Below are 25,967 nucleotides of genomic sequence, written 5' to 3'. Positions count from 1 at the left end.
CCAGTTTTGTAAAGTGCCGTCTGTCCCCACCGTGAGCACATCATGGCAGATATAAATGCAAAGGGGTGGCCAGCCTCCCAGATGGGGTCGTTCATTTCTCTAAACAGCTTTAGCTTTCCATTGTGTTCCTTTTCACAATATGTTATTACACTTCTCTGGTTTAATGGTTTCTTGTGGAAAGGAGATCAGAGATGCATGATTGGCCTCTTGAGAGAGTAACATTTATTATTCAGTGCATAGCTGTGTCTGTCTTTCTAATTCTGAAGACAGAATCAAATTGGAGTCAATTTCGAGGCACAGTGCTACTTGTGTCTTTACTCAAAGCTGAACTACATAAATACATAAACCTTGTAAAAAAAATATACATTTTTAAAATTAAAACGATTGTATTTACTTTAGTTATAAATACACTTAAAAGCAAAACACTTTTTCTTTAACCACAATTTTCGTGGTTGTATGTGACTAAATAAAATCGTGGGGTGCACATACAGTAATTGATTCAAACAATTTTTGAAACTTGTTTAGCACGGTGGGGAATTACAATTTTTATTTAAATATTTTATGATGAAAGCAGCTATTCTATTAATTGATTGAATTGGCCAATAATGCCGCCCCCGAAAATGTGCCGCCCCTACCTACTACACTGACTGCGACTTTTACAGACAGCACATTTCAAAAGATCTTATTATTTCAAAGTTGTCATTTCATGTTGGTATTGTCGTCTATCAATCTTTTGTATACATTCGTTGCAGTTTTTCAAAATCGAACTACTTTTTTGAACATATCATTACGCTTTTTGCTTTTTCATTCTTCTTCGTCTTCTTTCGGCAGCTCCATGTGATTATTTATTTCATAATTACCTTTTTTTAATGTATTTCATTGCAGCACAAATAGTGTTCCATGAGCTCCTCCAATCGAGATTTTCAGTCTCATTTAATTCATTTGATTTAATCCGAGGGACAAGGCGCAAGGCAGGAACAAATCCCGGGCAGGGTGCCAGCTGGGACCATTTAGGATCGCCAATGTACCAAATCTTTGGACTGTGGGAGGAAACCCACGCTGACACGGGGAGAACATGCAAACTCCACGCAGGTCTCCAAGTCTCCTTGGTAAGAGGCAGCAGCGCTACCACTGCGCCAGCCTGCCACCCTAATTTAATCCCATTGAGTCTAATACAGTAGTTCGATGTGCTTTCCTAATCGCGACAGACGCACAACCAGCAGACGATAAATCTCACGGGATTACGAGCATCACGTGATCTGGGGATAAAAACCACGGTCGGCGAAGGTCCCGTTCTGCTCAATTCGGGTGGCGGCAGTGTTCGGAGTGGGGCACCTGAAATGTGAACCGTGGAGCGAGCGGAACGAGCATCTCCGGCGAGAGAACCGCTTGCCGTACATGACGATGGCTCTCTTATCGCATCTGGAGAAACCCCGTCGGGTCCACTAGGCCCGGGCACAGTTGTTCTCAGATTTAAGGCAAATTTTGCGGTGTCATTTCTTCAAGTTACCTGTGTAGTGTAATGAATAGCTGGCAGTGGAGTCTTTAGTGTTAACGATGCAGTAAACGGTACGATTGTATTTGAGTGCTAACTTTGTAGATTTTCGCTCCGTTCCACAGTATTGCATTTTTTGTTAGCCATCCTTCTTTTAAATGATATTACATTGTCTCAAAAGTTCTTTTGTTCTCTTCTTTTGCTATTTAGTGTTTAAACTCATTCGTATCTCCTGTGTTGTATCTACACGTTGCCTGTGAATGTATACTTGTGTTTATTTATTGCTGTTTGTGCCAAATCTTCAGAGAAGACACGTAAGTATGAATTACATTGCACTCAATAAAGAAACTAACAGGATTGTTTGCTTTGTTTTATTTAAGTTAATTTAACTTCAAATTATATTTGATATTAAGCAGCATTTTCTAGTTATGTTGACGCAAATCTGTCAGATGTCACATTAACACAACTTAATGACATTGAAACAAAACCATTAAGTTATTTTGTTTTCAACAGGGGCTTAATCAGCCTCAGGGATTGTTTTTTTTTTCTCACCTATTTTAAGTTAATCTTTTTTAAAATTAATACATAAAAGTGGTACACATTTTAATTATGCACAGTCTGTTTAACTTAAAATAAACATGTTTTATGTACATAAAGATCAATTCCTTTTGTTGCATTGTGGTTCAAGTTCATCTGGAAAGAAAGTTAAAGGCTTCTGGTAAATACATTTTATTTCTGAATTGCTTGGCTTTTGAGAGGTTGTGGAGACTCATTTTTGATAAGTTTTTATCGCACTGGCAAATTTATTGACCCCCAAACATCAGGAAAGGCTGACTACAGAATTATTAATGTTGAGATACACAGAAAGTGAAGTTAGGTAAAGGGGAATTTTAGATGCATACCACAAGCAGGAATATATACAAAAATCGAGACACTGGGAGATAATAATACATCAATTAATAGATAGATAAATTAATAAATAATAAATGTATTTTTTGCAGAAATAGCAAATTGGACTTAGAGTATAAAAGCATTTAGCTTGGGACGTCAGGAGTAAGCATTAAGTTACCTGACAGCCAAGCTGCTTCTCGGCACACAGTCGAGAAATGAGCCTGCTGCTGAAAATGCTCCAAGAGAGCGCCCTCTGGAGGGGAGTTTTCATGAAGGCATCCAGTTTTGCCACCATTCTGTTTTCCACAACAGCTTCCAGTTTGTCCAGGGTTAGCCATGTGATGGAGTAGCCATTCCTGAAACATTTGTTCTGGCATTTTGTGTTGCCTCCCCAGGAGACTGCAGTGCAGAACACCACACTGGTCACTACCGACTGATGAAACATTTCCAGCAGCTTGCTGCATACTTCAAATGACCGGAGTCTCCTCAGAAGGTACTGTCTGCTCTGGCCTGTTTTTTAAAGCACTGCTGTGTTCTTATGGATCCCCTAGAACCTGTAGCTCTGCACCACTTTCACATCCACCCTTGAATGGTGACTGGTCTCAGGGGCTCTTTGACACACCAGAAGTCCAGCACCTTGGCTTTGTCATACTGATCTTAAGTGCTGGTATTATACTAAAAGTCTGTTGTGTAGACCGTAAACAGGAGGGGCAACAGGACAGTTCCCTGAGGTCCTCCAGAATAACACACCACCATTTCTGATACACAATCCCTCTTCCTCACCAAGTACTGTCTTCTGGTCAGGTAGTCGATGCCCCCACAATCTCCTGGATCATAAAGATGGACATTCTTGAGCTTTTTTTTTCCAGCTGATGAGGTAGACTGATACTAAATACACTGGAGACATCAAAGAACATTATCCTGATTGTGGTGCTGGCTTTATCCAAGTGGGAGTAGGGTCCTTGGAGCATGTAGATACAGTGAGAGCATCATCCACACCTACATCTACCTAACGGACAAAGTGCAGAGGATCAGATGTTCTGAAACCAGGGGTTCAGATCTGTTTCAGGACCAGCCTCTCAAAGGTCTTCATGATGTATTTCGTAAGAGCAACTGGTTCAAAGTTCTTGGGATCATTGGAAGCCACTTTTTGTTAGCACTGCGACTACACAGGATATTTTCCATAGCTGGAGAACATTCTGTAAACCAGTGGTCCTGGAGGGCTGCAGGTTTGCATTCTAACCCTTTTCTTAATTGTTGATCTGGTTTTGCTGCTAATTAACTCCTTTTCCTTTCATTTTACTTGTTTTTTTAAGATTTGTTCCCCTGAATTTCTTCATCATTCCTCTGAATTGCTTCATTTCTTTCCTTAAACATGAAATGTGAAGTGAGTGAGCCAACAGGAGATCAACTGTCAGGACCTCCAACCAATTTCACTCAACCAGCTGCTTAATGAGGCACCGATTCTTGTTGTTAATTAAACCCGTTCTTTAATTCTGTGGCTTGTTGCTGCTCTCATTGTGCAATAGCAGACATTTCCAAAATTGTTGATTTTCTCTTTTCTAAGAGCAATGGTCAAATGTTTTGTGGACCTGAGCAGATCAACACTCCTGAGACCTTCATCTTTCTTTATTTTCAGATATTGTGTGATGGACACAGTTTGCTGGTCATGTTTTGGCTCATTTTATATCTCATTATTGTTTGGCAGCTAAATAAGGAAAAAGAAACAATTGAGGGGCTTGAGTCTTGAAGAGCAAGTCAATTAAAATTAATTTAAATGAAGTTAATTAGCAGCAAAAACAGGTCACTAATTAAGAGAAGGGATAGAATGAAAACCTGCAGCCACTGCGGCCCTCCAGTCCTGGGGCCTCATGTATAACGCCGTGCGTAGAACTCGCACTATAACATGGCGTAAGCACAAAAGCCGAAATGTGCTTGCACAGAAAAATCCAGATGCAGGAATCTGTGCGTACTCCAACTTCCACGTTCTTCCGCTACATAAATCCCGATCAGCGTGAAAACTAACGCTCGTGCCCGCGCATTTTGTAACGCCCCAAATCCTCCCAGAATTACGCCTATTTGAATATGCAAATCAATATAAACCGCCCTTAAGCGCAGCCTTCTGTGAAAAGACAATGGGAAAAGCACGGGGAAAATATAAGAATTTCAGCGAATACCAAGTGGAGGCAAAGGAAAAACATACTATTTGTTCAAATAAACCGTGGTATAATCAGCAAAATGAAGTTGATCGAGTGACATAGCGTGTTGGAGAAACTTGAAAGCTCACATTCACAAAATCGCACAGTGCCGGAAATAAAAAAGAAGTTGTCAGATATCAAAGTCGCCGTGGAAAGGTGAGTCGTAGCCCACCGTCTAAGTGTCATATGAAAGCTTATTAGGGTACAGAGAAAAAAAAGCACACAGTGGGGAAAAAGCACGAAATGCCAACTTCAATCTCGACATTTCCACTTTAATCACGTAGTTTATTTTGTCATTAAAGTAGAACATCATAAAATTCATCTTAAAATCGTTTAATTGACCAGTTTCTCAAATCACATCGTAATTAAAGTAGCACGTTAAATGCTTTGTTTTGTATTTGATCTTCTACTCGTATGCTCTATGTGTGGAATCACTACTTGCTTCTTAAACTGGCTCTCTTCCTCCGACTGGACACAGAGTCCATTACATTCGTGATATTACAGCTCTCTGAATAACTAAAATACTGAGATGTATACGTGATGTCATTTTCATGATGATAGGAGTTAAAGCACGTTATTAAACATGTGTTTCATGGCGCAGTGATTGTGCGCGACCTTCGATGAAATAATTTATTGCAGCAGTACTCAGGGGCGGCTCCAGGCTTGTGGTGGCACTGGGCAGAGGAAGAATCGGTGGCTCCTTCGCCCGCCCGTCAGTAAGGTAGCTTATGCACAGTGGATGGCTACGTCTGTTGCAGACACTGTATAGCCGCCTCGTGCTCATGACACAAGCATTTAACTTTTGCCGAAATTTGTTGCTGTGTTTTTAGCTGTGTTGTTATTTTCTCTCTGTTTTATATTCAATATATATTGGCGTAGCTGTCACTGCAGTCCTTCCTTTTCTTTCCCCAAGTAACCGATCGCCATACAATCAGCTCTGTAATAGACGTTAAGCCATCTGTAAGCTTAGCGCCGATTCTTCAAAACGTTTAAAGAACATTGAAATATCTTCGTAGTACATGTTTAATTATTCTATCCTTCACGACACTCCCAGTGAAGAATATAGATTATTTAAATGAAGTTAAAGTTTTATCTGTATAATATAATAAACATATTTTGCTGCATTTCACCTTAAAAATGATATCGTCATCATATGTAAATATGCGCTTTATAAAGTGGCTCAGGTTGTGAGATATTATAACTATAGTGCAAGTTTACAGTGGGGTGATTGTACTTATAAGTACAAACAGTTCTACAAGGAGCAATTGATTGAGTGCATTTAAAGTTCTTGAGATGAAACTGTTTCTGAACCGCGAGGTCCGTACAGGAAAGGCTTTGAAACGTTTTGCAGTGGCTGAGACAGCGTGTCCTTAAAGCTGTATACCGATAATTCTCTTTCCGATCAGCTGCTGCTGTGATTCACACTCAGATACAGTGATATAAATACTCCGAGTCGTGCAGTGAGAGTAATATGGAAAAAGATGATCCGCTGTGGCAACTCCTAACGGGAGGAGCTGAAAGAAGAAGAAGGTGCAGTGAGAGTAACAACACTAAAGCAGTTATGGTATTTGGAATACTATGGCTGTTCCCTGGACCATTATATTGTTACAAGTTAATTACAATCAGATGCGTTACACTAGTAAAACATATGCAGTTAGTTTCAGTATATTTATAAAGCCGCGTAAGGAAAATAAGGTGTAACCACACAAGAACAGTAGCATTGCTTTGACGCTGGGTGCCGCCAGTCTGCAAAACCGAGCGGAGAACTTGCGTACGACAAGCTATGAGGTACCGTGGAAAAGTGCGTGGCTTTATGCCACGTGTAGGTTTTATACATCGCGATTTGAACGTGGAAACATTCTTACACAACATTTCTGTGCGTACGCACCGTTTATACATGAGGGCCCTGGAGTTTGAGATCCCTGCTGTAAACTCAGAGATTGGGAGAAGAGGTGACAAAGGATCCAACAGAGATGGCTGGCTCGTTTTCAGCACCCTAGGGCTGATTCTGGAACCGCAGCCTTGTTCATGCAGCATTTGCCAGGTCTCTCCTGATTTGATTGTTAGAGATGGACAGAAATCACCCGAAATAAACAAATAAATAAGTTAGCTGTCCAGAAGTTGATTTAATAACTGCGTAATTCAAGTTACCGTATATATTCGCATATAAGTTAGGTCTTGAAACCCAAAAAATCAATCATAAAATCAGACCCCGACTCATACGCCCGTTCAAAAATGTAACACTTAATTTTTTTATTTTTTGACATCATCTTGCCTCCTATAGTCTCACATCAGTTTCTCAGACGCATCGAATTTTGTTGCAGCAGTGCAGTTACCAACTTATTTTGCCGCTTCAATGATGTTTAATTTAAAATCAGCTTCATATTTTCCCCTGTTCTAACGCTCCATCATAGATAACGGATGCTCTTACGATAAAGGTGTATGAGGCTATGAGATACAAAAAACACAAATCAGTGCAACCGTTGCTTCAGAATAGTTCAGGTATCACTGTGTGGTCACATAGGCACAATAAATAAAAAAAAGACAGTGTGCTCCGTGGTTTCTCTTTCAGGTGGGTGTTAGCAAATCATAATCACTTGTACGGGAGTTTTCCTGCATTTGACTTATATGACGGGCAGCACTGTGGCGCAGTGGGTAGCACTGCTGCCTCGCAGTAAGGAGACCTGGGTTCACTTTCCGGGTCCTCCCTGCGTGGAGTTTGCATGTTCTCCTCATGTGTGCTCCGGTTTCCTCCCACAGTCAAAGACGTGCAGGTTAGGTGCATTGGCGATTCTAAATTGTCCCTAGTTTGTGCTTGGTGTGTGTGTGCCCTGCGGTGGGCTGGCGCCCTGCCCGGGGTTTGTTCCTGCCTTGCACCGGGTGTTGGCTGGGATTGGCTCCAGCAGGACTCAATGACCTTGTAGTTAGGATATAGCAGGTTGGATAATGCATGGATGGACTTATATGACCGACATTATAAAATACTGGAAATTATACAGTAAAATCAAGCCTCGACTTATCTACGGGAGGACTTTATCTGCAAGTATATACAGTAAGTAATGTTAATTATATATACATTGATACAATAAGATCTAATGTTGTTATGATAAGCTAGCTAATATTATTAGAAATAACATTGGATTGCTTGGGTTAAGAAAGATAAGTCCATTTTAATTAATAAAAGTGAAAAAATTGAGTGAAATAGTGGATATGTCTGAATGTAGTTCTACCAACATCTGAACTTTATTTTGATTTAAAGCCACCTTCCATCCATCCATTATCCAACCCGCTATATCCTAACTACAGGGTCACGGGGGTCTGCTGGAGCCAATCCCAGCCAACACAGGGCACAAGGCAGGAAGCAAACCCCGGGCAGGGAGCCAGCCCACCGCAGACTTAAAGCCAGCTGTATATGTTAAATACATACTGTTTGACTGAGTGGGGAAGTGTGCCATTACTGATAGAAGTTCATTGAATGTTTTGAGTGTGAGTACACATAATAATGAACCCTGTTCGATGTCCTTGTTTTGACAGTGCTCACTTACTAAACTGTCACGCTCAGTTCGATGGCAAGTCTCATGATGTTACGTGCTTGAGGTTTCCCAAATCACGCATTTCCCAAACTATTCCAAAAATGCCCAATAGTGGGGGAAAATACAAAGGAGTTCCATGGAGTACAAGGAATTTCCTGAAAAGGCAACACCAAAACAAAGCCAACAAAGTCGCAATATAAAATCCAAGGCAAAGAAAAAAAAAAAAAAAAACAGAGCACATGTTAAAAATCTAGAGAATCACAAAAGCACAAATCAAAAATCACAACATTTCAGAAATCGCCACACCACAAACGCATTCAGATGAACCCGTAAGGCACTGTGGGATACCTTCTGCCGTTATAGCACGGTGGGCAGTACCTTGTGATGATGGGCAAGTGACCTCGCCACTTGGGGACCACCCACACAGCACAAGGAACGTAACACAATCCACACTGACATAAAGTAACTAAATAATCAACACTGGTAAAAAGGACTAAGGACAAAATAAACATAAAAACAGCATTTACAGTAGGCCCTACTGTACTGGGAGAACCCTGGCTGAAAAATAGCACGTTGTTTTCATATCCTTAGATGCTGCTGTTGTGTACCAGCCAGGTAACCCCGTATAACTGAACAGCAAGCAAAATGAGAAAACATGCAGTCATTGCAGAGAGATCTTTCCAGATGTGAGTTCGGGACAGACCTGTAAAAGATGGTGGAACGTTCGGTTTTCAGTCCATCTGGCAGGAAGACATTTGAAGTGGCATCAGAGGTGTCATAGCCGTCAATCATCTGGTCTGCAGAGGGAGGAAGAGAGAATGGCACTAGGACACATTGTCAACGCCTGATGCAGCAGTAGAGTTACAGTCACTAGAGCCCTTCACCTGTCACCTGTCCCCTCTCCACGCGCCTGCGTGACACTATATTATACTTTTAATTGTGTGCGTTTAACCAAGAGATTAGCAACAAAATGTCTGAGGAACAGCTGACAGGAAGGTGTTGTATGATGATGTGGAGAAGCTGAATGAAGACCAGTATCTGAAGTGCTAACAAGGAAGGTGAAAGTTTTAGAAGACACTTTAGGAAAGGGGTCCATTATATGTACTCTTATTTAGTATCTTCATCCGAACAGACTGACAGATATAAGCAATGTATTTTAACAGAACATTGAAGTTGAGACTCAGAATTGATATATAGACTCGATACTAATTTTGTCAAACATGCAAATGTTAACCAAAACTTTAGAAGACTCTGGGCTCTGCTCGTTTTGCTAGCCAACTTCACGTCTCTGCCGCTCACATTTGTGGATTTCACTTTCACCAAACAACAAATCTTTTAATTCTCACAGATACGCCTCTTCATTGGGAAGAAACACTATTTTCCCTGAGGGCAACACGAATTAGACGATCTTCAAGTCTCCAACTTAAAGTTTAAATCCAAATAATATATTCGATCTCTTTTCGCTGTTCCGTTATTTCACCGAGTAATAATTTCTGTTTGTTAGCGCTAATGCGATCTTTACTATCAGTTTTTTGAGACTTTCGAATTTTAGTACTTTCATTATCTTTAACCTGCTCTGCTTGTGCATCACTCCAACGTTTTTGAACCTCTTGACGACATTCTACTTTGTCTTCTACTCTTTGTCTTTTATTTCCGCCCCCGCTGAGAGCACAGGAACTGTGTCTGACAATAGCATTCACACAAATGAGAAGTGATTGGACTGTAGACGTGGTTGTAAATGTTTGGGAGGAGGGCAGGACTTGGCAAAATCTCTTGGCAAAAAGTCTTGTCTCGCGGGAGTTGAAATTATCTCCGAGAAAGTCTTGTCTCAGGATTTTCTTTTAGATTTATTTTTAACCTCCAGTAAGCAAACCATTGTGTATTTTGTAATGAGCGCCAAGATGGAAAGACGGTGAATGAGGGTTAAGGCTGATAACGGGCATGTTAATTTAACAGTTTCACATTTGTACTTTTAGCAGAATCCTGTTCCTGCTGTTAAAGCTGAAAATGCCTTGTAAAAGCCAGGGCTATTCCACTCTCTCGGTGTCTTTGATCCTCATCCATCATTGTCCATCATGTCCCTTTCTGTGGTCACCACATTATTTTTTGCAAGGCGGTATTTATACAATGCCCCAGGAGTCTCCACTTGCCTTCTCAAGCCTTGCCAGGCTTATAGGGTACAACAAGAATGTTCCAGGGGTGCCAGGAATGCAGGGCTCAGTGCAGCCATGGACATTTTGCTGTTAGTCACCAGTCCTCCTAAGACTCTCTTTGGTGAGATGTGCTGCTTACTACAATATTTTTGTAAGAAGCAGTGAAATGGGCACTTTGTTATTTTACTTGTACCTCCGAATTAGCTTAAATAACTTCAGGTTGACAGAAGAGCAAGGGTAAATTCACAGTCGTCCAATTTGTACTCATCTCACTTGCTAATGCCGTGTCTTGGGTGCTATTAAGGGAGATCCAGAAGCAACGGCTTTAGATGACAAGGCGGTGTTGATCTCCACGAGACAGAGATATGAGAGGGAATGCACTTAGGAAGCCGCACCAAGCCATCATGCTGTCCGAGAACAAAAGCGCAGCACCACTTACAGTGTGTCCCAAAGAAGAAGCAGAACACGGCTGTGCCATGAGGGAACATTCATTTTTAGGAAGGCCTTAGTTGTATTAGGAAGTATGGACTCTTTTTAAACTACAGACATCTTTTTCCTGGTTTTTCTAATACTAAGCTTGTTGTATTGATGTTGATTTGAATTGTTCAAGTTTTAACTTCTACTTTTGACTTCTAGCATTTAATGCCAGCTCTCTCTGCAAATAGACATAAGTAACGATTAAAGCCTGAATATTTTCTCACTACAATGCACCTTGTTTCTTGATGTCTGCCCCAGTGTGCTTGATCGGAGTGACTTGTTGTTTGTTGGGCTCTTTCAAGGGTGGTGGCCTGGCTTTGTAAGGTGCAAGCTGTGCTAATTCTGTTAGAATTGGGAAGGCCTTTTCACTTGTAACGGCCAGCCTCGAACCCCTGGTAAGGTTTTGCCACTGAGGTTTCCAACCCTGGCCATATTGCTCTGTTTGATTTGTGTGCTTGAGATATTAGTGATGAGTGAATGCCACGTGGTTAAGTATTGCAGGGTGTACATGTCAATCAAGGCTAAACATGTATGTATTTTTAGCAGTAACTTTCCACCAATATATAAAGAACCTTAGAAGTTAAAGTCGTTTTCATTGACACTTTTTTGTGACAGAACAGGTGTTGTGTGCTGAACAGAAATTGATCAAGCTTTGTACAAGTAGAACGAAAGGAATAGGATTGTTGGGAGAAGAGTTGCATAAATGTGGTGGAGGGAAAGAGGACTATAGAAAGGCTAAAGAATACATGCATGGAGGTCGTATCAGATAATGTGAAAAGAATGAGTTCACTTAAAAGAAGGCCCAGGACCATGGAGAGTGATGGGAAAAGATTTGGGGGGCACCTGGGTGAAACCTGAAAATGGCCTTTAAGCCAGTGATGACTAACGCAGTACTGTTGGTGAAGGTGACTCTTTGTCTTATTCTACCTTATTCTACATTTCCCTTTATTTGCTTAGCAGAGTGACATATAGAAGAGGTCAACATGTTCATGTAAACTGTTTCAGAACACATGTTGTAGGACATGGTCACAAAAGTGATTGTAACTAGATTTGTAAACTTCTTCAGCTTGAGCTTACTTTATGGAATGACTCAGGCAAGACATGTGACACAAAAAATAAGTAAGTAAAAGTTCTTGTAGAAGATGTATGTTTAAGGCTTACATATCTTTGTATAACTATGCCATATATATGGTAAAGAAGTCAGAAAACAGTTATATTAGTAAGCTAATCTAACAGTCCATGCTTCTAGCAGACAGGCTGTAATCCCAACTGACTAAATAACATTTCACTATTAAAGAAATAACTGAGTAAAGGTTGTCTTCTTCTTTTGACTACTCCCATTAGAGGTTGCCATAGCGGATCATCTTCTTCCATATCTTTCTGTCCTCCTCATCTTCTTCTGTTACACCCATCACCTGCATGTCCCCTGCCACCACATCCATAACCCTTTGCTTAGGCCTTCCTCTTTTCCTCTTCCCTGGCAGCTCTATCCTTAGCATCCTTCTCCTAATATACTGAACATCTCTCCTCTGCACATGTCCAAACCAACACAATCTCAGCTCTCTGACTTTGTCTCCCAACCGTCCAACTTGAGCTGACCCTCTAATGTACTAATTTCTAATCCTGTTCATCCTTGTCACACCCAATGCAAATCTTAGCATCTTTAACTCTGCTACCTCCAGCTCTGTCTCCTGCTTTCTGGTTTAGTGCCACCGTCTCCAACCCATATAACATAGCTGGTCTCACTACCATCCTGTAGACCTTCCCTTTCACTCTTGCTGTTACCCGTCTGTCACAAATCACTCCTGACACTCTTCACCACCCATTCCACCCTGCCTGCACTCTCTTTTTCACCTCTCTTCCACAATCACTGTTACTCTGTACTGTTGATCCCAAGTATTTAAACTCATCCACCTTCGCCAGTTCTACTCCTTGTATCTTCACCGTTCCACTGACCTCCCTCTCATTTACACACATGTATTCTGTCTTGTTCCTACTGACCTTCATTCCTCTCTTCTCCAGAGCACATCTCCACCTCTCCAGGGTCTCCTCAACCTGCTCCCTACTCTCACTACAGATCACACTGTCATCAGCATTCTGTAAATGTATTCAATTATCCTGTTTTTATGACTCTACTAACCCTTACTTTCTCTGCTCATCTTTTTCTGTTTTTTGTGGTGGCGATTTCATTCAAAGTACAGTGCAACTCTGGGACTAGGAACTTGACCTGGGTGGGATGCCAGTATACTGCAGGGTACACTCTGGCACAAACACATACACTTGTTTACTCTCCCAGTGTTTAATATGTGGTAGTAAAGCTGGAGGAACCAGATAAGCATTGGGAGAACTCCACAGACAATGGCGAAGTTGGCATTCAGACCCCGTCTTGTGGAGCTGAGCCAGACATGATAATCCGTGCGCTACTAAGGATCATACAGTCGCATTTGTACTATGTTGTTAAATGTTGTTCAACTTGATTGTTGCCTTGAGTGTAATGGACATAAGAATGGCATTTGTGTAATTGTTTGTTTTAAATAAAAGACTTATTTTGTCTGGTGTCTCTTACTTTTTTATGATTTATTTCACAGTGCTATGATGATGTCGTTCTCTCAAACGTCATTGTATTATTTTGAATGACTTTTTAGCATGTCCTCATTTTAAATAAGGCTGACTATTATAAAAGTGAAGGACACTTGGTTCTTGACACTGAATGAGCATTAAACTGGAGTGCTCCATTCTGTTTTTTTATTTCCAAGCGTTCTCCAGGCTTCATAACAAGGAGGTTCCACAGCCAATGAGTAGATAGGCCAGCACTTCATCATTTTAAACTGTGCTGGGAGTCGATGGACAACACACCACAAAGCTTTAGTCAATCTGGCGAATTCTCAAACCACACGTTAGTGGAAGAAGAAGTCCGTAGTACCAGTGGGCCAAGTGCTGTGGTCTGTAATCCCCTAACAGGTGTATCTGCACTCGGTGTCCAGCAGGATGTCCGGGTTGGGTACCGTTCACTGAGAATATGACCTGCAATGCAGACAAGCAGACATTTGTAATATTTAAACACCCACAACTCTTTTAAAACTTTGCTTTTAAATGGTGGTCACTGACTTGATACTTTGCAGTGGGGAACACCTGTTTAGTGATGCAGCCAGAAGTATTTGGGACAAAATTAAACCGATTCTCTCTTTCTTTTTTTTTCCTCCTAAAATATAAAACCGCTGACCTGAATATTTGTTTTTCTTATATGGCTCATCGTTTTAGGCATTATGTGTCATGCAAGCGGCCAACTAAGCTGCAGAGTGGGTGAGGTAATTACAGTGGCTATTGCTGACACTGACAGGCACATTAGGGCTGTTTAAAGAAAGGATTTGTTAAAATAACAAAAAGTAAATCGGGCATATGGCTGTTATTTTCCATGAGAAACGGAAGCCAACTTTTGCTGTCTGCGAGGGATGCCTAACAGTTCTATCTTAAAGCAGCAGTAAAGTATGATAGCTTTATTGTCATGATAGTGCATTTGACAGGCCAAGTAGTCCTGATGCTTGTCAGTCTCACCTTGGCATCACGGACGACTTGCGTGTTCATGAAATATCTCTGCTCACGGTTAGCAAAAGCAGCTTCACTCCTGCTAGGCGCCTTTACTGCAATAAGAGTGATGTCAATTGCTCTGATTAGGTTAGGAAACCTTTTCATGTTGGCAGATGTTTTATGGTTGTACATCCACACCATGCGAGAGCTGGATGTGGCGCCTTGCCAGTCGGTTAGTGGCGTCCAGTGCAGTGGTCATGATGGAGTGAAGCTTACCTGAGATGTGCCTGAATTTCCCTGAAGCTGAAATAAAAAAAGAAAACCAAGGCATTCGCCTTCTTAAAGGAAATAAAATCCAGTCTGTAGATCATATTCATCACTTTTGAGGTTTAATAAGTTTGTCACACCATTGCAAATTAAAATAACAACTCAGTATGTGAATTATTATACATTATTAGTATTATTAGTCATCATGTAGCTGGTTTGAGTTTATTTCCTGACTCGATCAGGGTGTCCTCATTTCCCAGTTTCTCTGTACAGGTCAGGGTTGTCATAAATAAACAGAAGTTCTCTCGTCCATTTTTCTTTTAGAAGTTTTGACATTTGTGTGGAAGGCTGCACGTGAACCCTTTAAGCCTTTCTTTGAGCGTACGCACTGCACACACAATACTTAATCACATTCTCATGAACACCAATGGACATTTAGTGGAACTTGCTCTCAGCCTGGAATTCCGGAAGCACTTGTTCACACTGGAAGGAGTGTAGTTTGATGAGGGGACACCAGAAGTGCCAACATTCATCCTCCAGTCTGCATCCCTCCGAATTGTGAATTGAAAGACAAGCTTGTGTTAGGAAGGAGGCCTCCCTGTCATCCTGGTCAGAGTCCTGAAGATGTCTCCTAGTCGCATGTGTGTGACATGAGTCAGGCTAAGTCGGAATCACTCCTTTTATCCTTGATCTGATGCATCTTCACCTCTTCCAAGTCACAAGCTTAAACTTCTCCCTTTTGCCCTTACCATCTCTTTTGAAGGGCAGCTCCTCTGATAGGGCGTAGCAGAGGTCTTTAGGCGGTTGTGATCACAGTGCTATATTTAATATATTCCATTTTATGGTCCTCAGAGTCTTTTACAGTCTCAGATGTTATAGATGTAGGTAGCCATCAGATTCTTTTAAGCCACCCTGTGACATTTCACAAGTTTGCTGCTTGTCCAAAAGCTATTTGAGATGACCTGACATTTGGGTTTGCGATGACAGCAGCACTTTTTCAGTTTAATTTAACAGTTCATTAAAAAATCTATAGTAATAATCTGGAGGCCAAAATTTAACATTTAAAAGTTGTAAAAAATAACTAAAAAAGAGAGCTGTTGTATGGCCAGAAGTACACCACATTTCACACCAAAAAGATCATGGCTCCCCCAGTCCCAGTATACTTGTTCTGGGCCCAAATAAATAGCACAGCTTCAAACTTGCCGTCTGTGGGAACAGCTGCTTGGCTCTAAAATGGAAGGTGCGGGGAAGGATCAGAGCGTTACCCCATCCTTAACTAAACCCCTATTGTTTCCCTTAAACCAGAGGGTGACTTCCAGCCCCACGTTTCCAACCTTGGGACCCGCAGAAGAAGAGACGTGACTGGAAGTCAACTGTCATTGTGGATGTCTCTCAGCGATGACTACGTTCAGTAGATGAGCAGCCATTTAAGAAGCCTAAAGGACAGATTGTTAGCCTTATCCTTTGTTCCCTCAAATGCCCGTGGGGTCAACTTCATAGTTTATTAAACGGGGTACCGCCAAACACCCCAAACTACTGGCGGGCTTTTTTCTTTGTCTTTCACACAGTAATAAAAGCAATTTATTATTTATTTATATATATTATTTATTATAAACTTACATGGACTCGGTATATCTACATAAAAATAACACTGTCAGGAAACACTCAGATGAAGGTGCCGTTCCATCTTTACTTTTCTCTACCTTATTTGGAGAGCACTTCTCATAGGTTTATACTCTTTTAATGTCACATAAGAGCATTTCAAATTTGACAAATGAGAAGTAAGCCATTCAGTCCATTTGTTGCCCATTTGTTTAGCTCATGGCTAAGCTGTCCCACTACGTCATGCAGACCTTTCTTAAATGTACTCTGGTCTTCTGCTTCATCTCCATGTCTTAGTAGTTTGTTTCAGATTTTCACAGCTCTTTTCATAAAGAAGTGCTTCCTGGCTTCAGTCCTAAATGCCCTTCCCTTTCATTTCCACTGATGTCCTCAAGTATGTGATTCACCCTTTATGTTAAAAGAATTGTGCTGGCTCTACTTTATCAATGCCTTTATGAATTTTGAAGACTTGAATTAGATCCCCACACAGTCTCTTCTGCTCAGGACTAAACAGGTATGATTCTCTGAGTCTGTCAGAGTAGGACATGTCTTTTAAGTCCCATGATGCACTTGGTTGCTCTCCTCTGCACAGCTTCAAGTGCTGCTAAGTCTTTCTTGTGCCATGGTGGCCTTAACTGCACACAGTACTCCAGATGTGGTCTCACTAGTGCTTTATATAGTCTGAGCATAACGTCCCTTGATTTATATTCAACAGATTATACAATAGCCTACCATTTTGTTTGCCAGCTGCGCATTGCTTAGATGATGAAAACTTTGTGTCAACGTAAACCTCTAAATCCTCTTCATAGGTAATTTCCTGTAGCTCGGTGTCTCCTTGTATTTATAACTGATGATTGTTTATGCCCACCTATATCACTTTGCACTTTTCTACGTTACATTTTCCAAGTGTTCACTTAGTTTTTAAGTCCTATTGAATTGTTTTGCTGCTTTCTCAGTGTCTGCCATTGCTTTAATTTTAGTATCATCTGCAGCATTCACATGTTTTCTAACTACACCCGAATCCCTGTCATTATTTTGTTTCACAGCTACAGCTACTCCCTACACCTTCTACTTTTAGAATCAATCTTCAGTGCAGGACAACCGAGTGAAATGATTTTTGAAAGTCTAAGTAAATTATGTTCAATGTTTTGTTTTTGTCAACTATTGCAGTGACCTGTTCAACTGCCAGAGTAGTTCAGTTCTAGTTCATAATAATTTATTAAGGAGATGTCACCCCAACAATCTCTAAGACATAACACAGACCCCCATTGTGGTGTAATAGTCTGCTCTTGTGATGTTGTCCACTTGGAATGTATTATTACTGTTGAGCACATTCATTTTCTACCAAATTGCTTTAATCCACTCATCCACCTGAGTTTTTCTCGGGAGAAGTGAGCACAAGACCAGCAGTCATTTTATACGGCATATTTTATTGCAATCACCACAGCAAGGAGCCTTACCTGAAAAGTACAAAGAAATCACTTTTATGGGGCCACAAATGCTGAAGATTTTGAGCCCAACATCTTCTCAGTATGCCCTGCTTTGTCCTGAGGTGGACTGCAGGAATTTCATGGCAGCAGTAGGTGTAAGCAGGAAACCATGCAAATGATGGTATTACAGCAATAAAAATAGGTTTAAACTTGAGATGCTTTAGATTTACTTGACAAAGTATTTGTAACTTGCAATAACACGTTGTTTCTTGAATAATCTTAATGCTTGTCTCCCCAGCAGTGCTGCGGTACGGTGAGTTTTGGTGCACAAGCTGATCAGAAGTAGGAAGCGACCTTCACTTTTACACCCAGAACTAATATGTCGTCAAGTGTGGACACGGCGCTTTTCAAGAGGTAAGCAGCATGGAGCCGCGTGTTTGCTTAGTGCTGACAGACCACCTAGCAGATTTATGTGCTGTTTTTGACCATAACGTGTTTATGAGGTGTTTCCACAAATACTATTTGGCTATTCTGAGTTCCTTTATTTCCCCATCATCACACAACAAATATAATCAGTAATTATTATATTATTGTGATTTATATTTGAAATGGTAATGAAGACATACTGGCTTTTTTGATTCATTTAAATATTTACACATAAAATATGTTGCATTTATACACATAAAGAAAAGTCTTATGCCATGTACTAGGAATATTACTTACCTACACATTTGTAGAGCAATGAGAGGCAACCATTCTGATATATGAACCTGTAGAGACACTACAAAACAAGACTAAGCTGAAGTTGAAGGGGAAATATTTTTTGTATTTTTAAAGGATCAGAATATTTTGTCATGTATTGGGGAAGAGGACATCTCATTCAGAAAGCATTCAGACCCCTTCACTTGTATCACATTTTGTTGTGTTGCTGCCTTATGTTAAAATCATCCATCCATCCATTATCCAACCCACCATATCCTAACTACAGGGTCACGGGGGGTCTGCTGGAGCCAACACAGGGTGCAAGGCAGGAAACAAACCCTGGGCAGGGCGCCAGCCCACCACAGGGCACACACACACCCCCACACACCAAGCACACACTAGGGACAATTTAGACTCACCAATGCACCTAACCTGCATGTCTTTGGACTGTGGGAGGAAACCCACGCAGACATGGAGAGAACATGCAAACTCCATGCAGGGAGAAACCGGGAAGTGAACCCGGGTTTCCTAACTGTGAGGCAGCAGCGCTACCCACTGCGCCACCGTGCCGCCCATTAAAATCATTATAATTCATTTTTTCCTCATCAAACGACACTCCATGCTCCAATTGAGAAACTGAAAACAGGATTTTAGGAATATTTGCACATTTTTTTAACAAAAAACTGAAATCCCACATTAACACAAGTATTCAGATACTTTGGTTTGGCTGAAGTGCATCTCGTTCTATTGATCATTGCTGAGATGTTCAGAGTCCGCCTGTGGTCAATTTATTTGACTCGGCTGATTAGAAAAACCACACACTAGCTATAGAAGCTGCCACAGTTGAACAAGAGCCAAGCCATGATGTTGAGTGAACTGCCTGCAGACCTCACAGACAGGATTGAATCTTGAATCTAGTCGTGGGAGAACGGCCATGGTAGGTGACCAAGAACCCAGTGGTCACTCTGGCTGAACTCCAGAGGACCTGTGTAGAGATGGGAAAAACTTCTGGAAGGGCAACCATCACTGTAACACTCCACCAATCAGGACTTTAATACAGAATAGCCAAACCGAAGTCTCTCCTTGTTAAAGACCCATAAAGTTCCACTCAAAGTCTGCTAATAGGCACTTAAAAACTCCTAGACTATGAAAAATAAGATTCTCTGTTTTGATGAACCCACTATTAGCATCGTGTTCATTGAAACCAGGCATCGCTTATCACCTGTGCAGTACCATTCCAACAGGGAAGCATGGAGATGGCAGCGTCGGAGACTAAGAGGGTAGACAGGGTTTAAGGAAAGCTGAACTGAGTTAAGTACAGAGAAATCCTTCATGAAAACCTGCTGAGAGAGCTCTGGACCACAGACTGGGCTGAAGGTTCACCCTATTAGAGGACAAAGCAAAAAACCGAGACAACACAGCAGTGGCATAGAGTCAACTCGGAATGTCCTTCATTTGCCCAGCCAGAGTCCAGACTTGGACCCAATCAAACATCTCTGGAGAGACTTGAAAACAGCTGTCCACAAATGGCCTCCATCCAGCCTGACTGAGCTTAAGAGGATCTGCAGGGAAGAAGGGCAGAAAATCTGCAAATCCAAGTGTGCAAAGCTTGTCGCATCAGGCCAAGAAGACTCCAGGCTACCAAAGAGGCTTCAACTGCGTAAAGGGCCTGAATAAAGGGGCTGTCCATGAGATATCTTAGGTTTTTATTTTTAATACATTTGAAAGAACCCTACTCCTAACCCTAACCCTAAAAGTTTACATTTGCTCTGTCATACTGGGGTATTGAGTGTTCCTTGACAAGGGGAAAAAATCAAAAGAGGCTTTTTGCCTATTTGTTAGTTGCCCGGTTTCTGAATTTGACTTGTCCTCTGATTTATTTCACCGTTCTCTCCTATTTTCCTCATTACTGAACCTTTACCAGTCCTGTCACCATGAGTTTGCCCTCTCCCTTTAACTACAGAATCTCTTTTCTTTCCTGATCCAAACCTTGCTTTGTTTCAGGCTTCCCATCAGTCTGTTTAGAACAATGAGGTACTCTGCCATCAAGTTCCTTTTTCTTCTTCTTTTGGCTGCTTCCGTTAGGGGTTGCTACAGCAGATCTGCCATCAAGTTCCTAATAAATAGTTTAAAGTGGTGTATTTGAGAGCTTTTGCTCACATGTCACATAAACAGTGGATATAAAAAGTCTACGCACCCCGGCCTAAATCATAGATTTTGTGTTAAAAAAAAAACAAAAAACAACACACAAAACTGAAAACCAAGATAAATCCTCTCAGAAATGATTCCACCTTTATTGCAAAATTACAATCTATACAAAGAAGAAGAAAACAAATTATAAACTGTTAAGAAAAAAGAGGGAAAAATCCTACAAAATGCTGGTTGCATTAGTGTGCACACCCCCTAAACTAATACTTATTTGAAGAACCTTTTGCTTTTATTACAGTACAGTCTTTTTCTGTAGTTTGGCACATCTGGACTTGGTGATTTTTGACAACTTCTGCTTCTAAAAAAATGTCAGATCTGTCAAATTACGAGGGCATCTCCTGTGCACAGCTCTCTTTTGGTCACACCACAGGCCTGGGCTCTTCCTGAGCCATTCCAGCACATTGATCCTGTTTTGATGAAGCCATTGCTTTGTTGATTTTGATATATGCTTTGGGTTGTTGCCATGCTAAAAGGTGAAGTTCTTCTTCATCTTCCTAACACATGCTTGAACATTTTGTGCCAAAATAGTCTAATACTTGGAAGTATTCCTGATTCCATCCAGCTGAAGAAAAGCAGCCCCAAAGCATGACACTGCCTCCACCAGGCTCCACTCTGGTGGTGTTCTTTTGATGTGCTGCCTTATTTTTGCACCAAATATATCTTTTGGAATTGCAGTATGACCAAATAATTCAACCTTGGTCTCATCAGACCATAATACATTTTTCCACATGGTTATGGGAGACTGGGTATGCCTGTACCTTGCTGTTCCATTGCTTCCTCTCATTCCCCAATCACGCAGCCAGTTGTGCCAGTACTTGGTTGTGTCGTCACCTGAACGTTTTGTCCAACAGTCTCTCACTTGACAAGATTAGTGAAAGTGTTCTAAGCTGGCAGGTCTTCCACATAGCATACACCACTGTTTTTGTTATTAATCTACTAAATAAAATAAAGACATGCTATTCTTACAAGTTTATATGCTCTTTTCGTGTGCCTACAACAGTAATTTGTTACTTTGGAAGGGAATGAGATATAACCAAGACTGCAAGATGAATTCTAAATGGGATGGTACCTTTATCTTTTGTACCGTTCTAGAAAACAACAACAATATTTATTTTTATAGCACATCTTCATACAAATGGTGTAGCTCAAGTGCTTTACATGATGAAGAAAGAGGAAAAAGACAAAATATATAAGATAATAGAATTAGGGAACACTACCTAACATACAGTAAATGACCTCAATCAGTCCTCATTGTATTCAGGGTTCACATGGAAGAACTTGATGATGACGGTCATCTGGACTTCTGGCCTTTAATTTATCAATGTAAGGACATCACGGCGCTTTGATCAGGTGGTTGTGGCGCAGATCACCACAAAAGAAAACCAGAAAAAGAACAGCAGAGAAAGTAGAGGTTAGTACAGATTACAGAGCCACCATGAATAATAACGATAATTAATTGAATGTACAGAGCATCAGGCTTAAAGTAAAATGAAGCTATGAGAAAGCCATATTAAAGAAATGTGTTTTCAGCAGTGTTTTAAAGTGCTACACTGTATTAGTCTGGCGAATTTCTATTGGTAAATTATTCCAGATTTTAGGTGCATAACAGCAGATGGAGCCTCACCACTTCTTTTAAGTTTAGCTCTTGGAATAATAAGCAGACACTCATTTGAATATCTAAGGTTACGATTTGGAGTGTATGGTGTGAGACATTCTGAAATATAAGATGGAGCAGATTACTGAAGGCTTTAGAAACAATAAGCAGTATTTTAAAGTCAATTCTAAATGACACAGGTAACCAGTGTAGTGACGTTAAGTCTGGGCTGATGTGCTCGGATTTTCTTTTTTTTGTTAAGATTCTAGCAGCTGCATTTTGTACACATTGCAATCGATTTATGTCTTTTTTGGGTGGTCCTGAGAGGAGTGCATTACAGTGATCTAGCCGACTGAAAACAAAAGCGTGAACTGATTTCTCAACATCTTTCAATGATATAAGAGGTCTAACTTTTGTTATATTTAAGTGAAAAAATGCTGTCCTGGTAATCTGATTAATATGTGATTTAAAATTCAGGTCAGAGTCAATAGTACCCCTAAATTGTTTACCTCCATCTTGACTTTTAAGCCTAATGCATCAAGTTTATTTCTAATACCCTCATTATATCAATTTTTGCCAATCACTAAAATTTCTGTTTTCTCCTTATTTAGTTTGAAAAAATGACTACTCATCCATTCAGAGACATAAGTAAGACATTGGGGTCAGTGAATCAAGAGAGTCGGGGTCATCGGGTGCTATTGATAAATACAGTTGGGTGTCATCGGCATAGCTGTGGTAGCTCATATTATGCCCCGAGATAATCTGACCTAATGGAAGCATGTAAATCGAAAAGAGCCAGGATAAAGCCATGTGGAAATCCATATAGAATATCCTGGGTCTTTGAAGTATAATTACCACAACTAACAAAGAGTTTTCTACCTGCCAGGTAAGACAAACCAATTTAAGACCCTGCCAGAGAGGACAAACCCACCGACCAAGGCAATTTCTAAGAATATTGTGTTCAATGGTATCAGAAAAAAGCAGATATGAGAAATAGATGAATGATTGTACCGCGCCACACTCCTCAGCCTCCCTGGGAAGGTCTGTGCTAGGGTTCTGGAAAGGAGGTTCTGGGTTTTAGTTGAACCTTGGAACCAGAAGGAAGCAATGCAGATGTTGTCCTGCTGCAGAACACTGGTCTAGCTCTTTACCCTCCAATTGATTCTGAAGTGTGCATGGGAGTATGACCAGTCTATATATGTTTCTTGTGGAGTTAAAAAGGCATGCAACTACATCCCTCAGGGTGTCCTTTGGTTACTTTGGTTCTATGGATTTCTGGGCCAGTTGTTGTAGGCTTTTCAGTCCTTGTACAGCCAGAGTGAAAGCTTGTTTTGTCATTGTGGCAGACTCGTTCCTGGTGAGTGTGGGAATCCACCTGGGCTACCTCTTGTCTTTGACTCTGTTTATAATTTTAATGGACAGAAATTCTAGATGCAGGAAAGGCGTGGATGGTGTCCAGTTTGGTGGCCTCTGGATCGCATCTCTGCTTGCTTCTTGTAGATGACGTGGTCCTACTGGCTTCATTAGGCTGTGACCTTAGAAAGGTACTTGGGCTGTTTTGTAGCTGAGTGTGGAGCAGCTGGAATGAGGATCAGTGCCTTCTAGTCTGAGGTCATGGTTCTCACCTGATAAAGGGTGGAGTGCCCTCTCCAGATTGTGGATGAGGTGCTGTCTCAAGTGGAGGAGTTTAATTATTCCGGGGTTTTGTGTATGAGTGGTAGAAGGAGGGAGCAAGAGATTGACGGACGGATTGGAGCAGTGAATGTTGTAAATTGGTCAGTTGTGGTGAAGACAGAGCTGAACTGAAAGGCAAAGATCTTGATTTACCGGTCTTCTGTGTTCCTGGCCTCGCTGATGGTCACAGGTTGTGGGTGGTGACCGAAAGAACTAGATCATGGATAAAAGCAGCAGAAATAATCATCCTTTGCATGGTGTCTGGGCTCGGCCTTAAACCTAGAGTGTTGAGAGCAGACATTCAGGAGAAGATCAAAACAGAGCCGCTGCTCCTTCGCATCGAAAGCAACCAGATGAATAAGATGCCTCCCTGCAGAGGTGTTTCAGACATGTTCAATCTGGAGGAGACCTTGGGCCAGACAAGGGATACGCTGGAGAGATTGTATCTCTCTCACCTGGCTTTGGAGCGTCTTGGTATCCCCTGAGAGGAGTTGGAGGATGTGGCAGGGGAAAGGGACATCTGGGAATTGTTGTTCACACTTCTGCCCCCATGGATGAAATGCATGGCATACACTTTTTTTATTTTTTGCATTTGCTTACTGCTGGTGCTGTGTGCTTGTGATAATTTCTGTACTAATTTAAACTGTAAAGCCCAAAATACCTCAATAACTATCATTACCTTTGCTGTAACAATTCCTTTAACCTTATGAGAACAGGGACTTTGAATAATGTCTAAAGCATCCAAGACAAGGAGTTTTCTTTGCTATTTAGGAGAATGCTGGCAATGCTAAGTGCTTCGCAGATTGGAGTGCTGCCTGTCTTTTGGACTATTGCGGATTGCTACCCAGTAGGCAATTCCTTGTAGCTTATAATTTAAACTTCCTTTTCAAAGGTCTTAACACAGAAACACACGCACACTCCACTGACAACCCAAATTAGTCCCAGCTTTGGTGCTGAGATCCCATGTGTTTCAGTGTGCGTGAGGATGCCGAGTTTGCCTGCGATTATCCCTTTTGACCTGGCTGTGAAAACGTGCCTGACCTCAGGCTGACATGGGGCCTGCGCTTCATGCGAAACTGCTCTCTGCGTGGAGACGGACCAAGGTGCTGTGGCTGCAAGCGGCTCTGGAGCTAATCACCATTTACTAGTCTCATTTCCACTTCTCAGTGAGCTTCTGTCACGCACGGCCGAGGGAAAGAAGTAAAGGGAACTGGGATGGGGGGTGTCAGTGGCTGCCTGCAGAGAGTTCATTAGGGGTTACGTCACCAGAAAGTGAAAGGCAATGAGAAGCACATCTTGTTTCCACTAAGCTCTTCGACCTTTTAGGGGAACACAACTAAGGGCGACATGATTCAATTTACCCACTGCAGTTTACGCAAAGGTACTTCAAAAGTAAAATATATTTTTTTTTCTTAAAGACTTTTAGTTTATTTCCGCAATTGAAATGCATCTGCTGTATGAGCCAACAAGACCTGTAAGGCACATCTGCTTACTGGAAATGTAAATTAGGTGGAAATAAAATAAAAATACAAATAAATGGAAGAAAACAACCGTAGCTGATCGAGCCTACTAGCACTCAATGAAATGTTTAGATGGATAATGAGAAATCATAAGCTTATAGTGAATGGTCGTGGCTGCCTTCTTTAGAGTGGTAAAGCTTGTCCATAGAGACGAAGCTTCCCTAATGGACCAGGAAATAAAGATTACTTGAAGTGGAAGGACACAGGAGAAACACTGGAAAAAAAAATACACTGATCAAAAAAGTTCAAAATGTTGATGTACTGATTCAGCTTCCTTATGCTTACACCTGGAAAAATAAGCCAAAAGTGTTGAGTTTTTTTCAACAACAAAAATGGTTATTTTACGTAACAGAAACTTGCAAATACCATAACAGCGTTTCGGACAACGGTAGGAAGTTTTCTTCACACAGAGAACCACAGACAAATGGAATACGTTATCAGCTAGTGTGGCAGACAGTGGGACTTTAGGGACCTTCAACACTCAACTTGATGTTATTTTGAACAATTAAAGACTGGCAAGCTTGTTGACATGAATGGCCTGTGTTCATCATAATTGTTCTAATGTTCTAAACACGCACGGATGAAAAGGGTGGTTAACGGTTTTCACACAGCATGGGTATAAATCATTTCTAAAGGCAGGTAGACCACCTTAAATGGAGCCCAGTGCACAGATCTCCAATCTCAGCCTCATGTGG

At 41.2% G+C, this 25,967-nt stretch overlaps 1 long non-coding RNA gene across 2 annotated transcripts in view; it reads left to right on the top strand.

The window, feature by feature from the left end:
- Positions 1-25,967, top strand: part of LOC120518835 — a 40,981-nt gene that overhangs the window by 11,928 nt on the left and 3,086 nt on the right. The window contains exon 2 of one of the 2 annotated variants that reach the window (XR_005631309.1): positions 17,876-17,988. This is a non-coding gene — a long non-coding RNA (uncharacterized LOC120518835). Of the gene's footprint in view, positions 1-17,872; positions 17,989-25,967 lie in introns of both variants that reach the window. The other variant, XR_005631308.1, reaches the window with a different exon arrangement.

The sequence above is a fragment of the Polypterus senegalus genome, chromosome 18 (assembly GCF_016835505.1).
Source record: "Polypterus senegalus isolate Bchr_013 chromosome 18, ASM1683550v1, whole genome shotgun sequence".
In the NCBI taxonomy this organism is placed as follows: Eukaryota; Metazoa; Chordata; class Cladistia; order Polypteriformes; family Polypteridae; genus Polypterus; species Polypterus senegalus.
The sequence above is the reverse complement of the archived record's forward strand: the minus strand, read 5'-3'. Positions and strand labels throughout refer to the sequence as shown.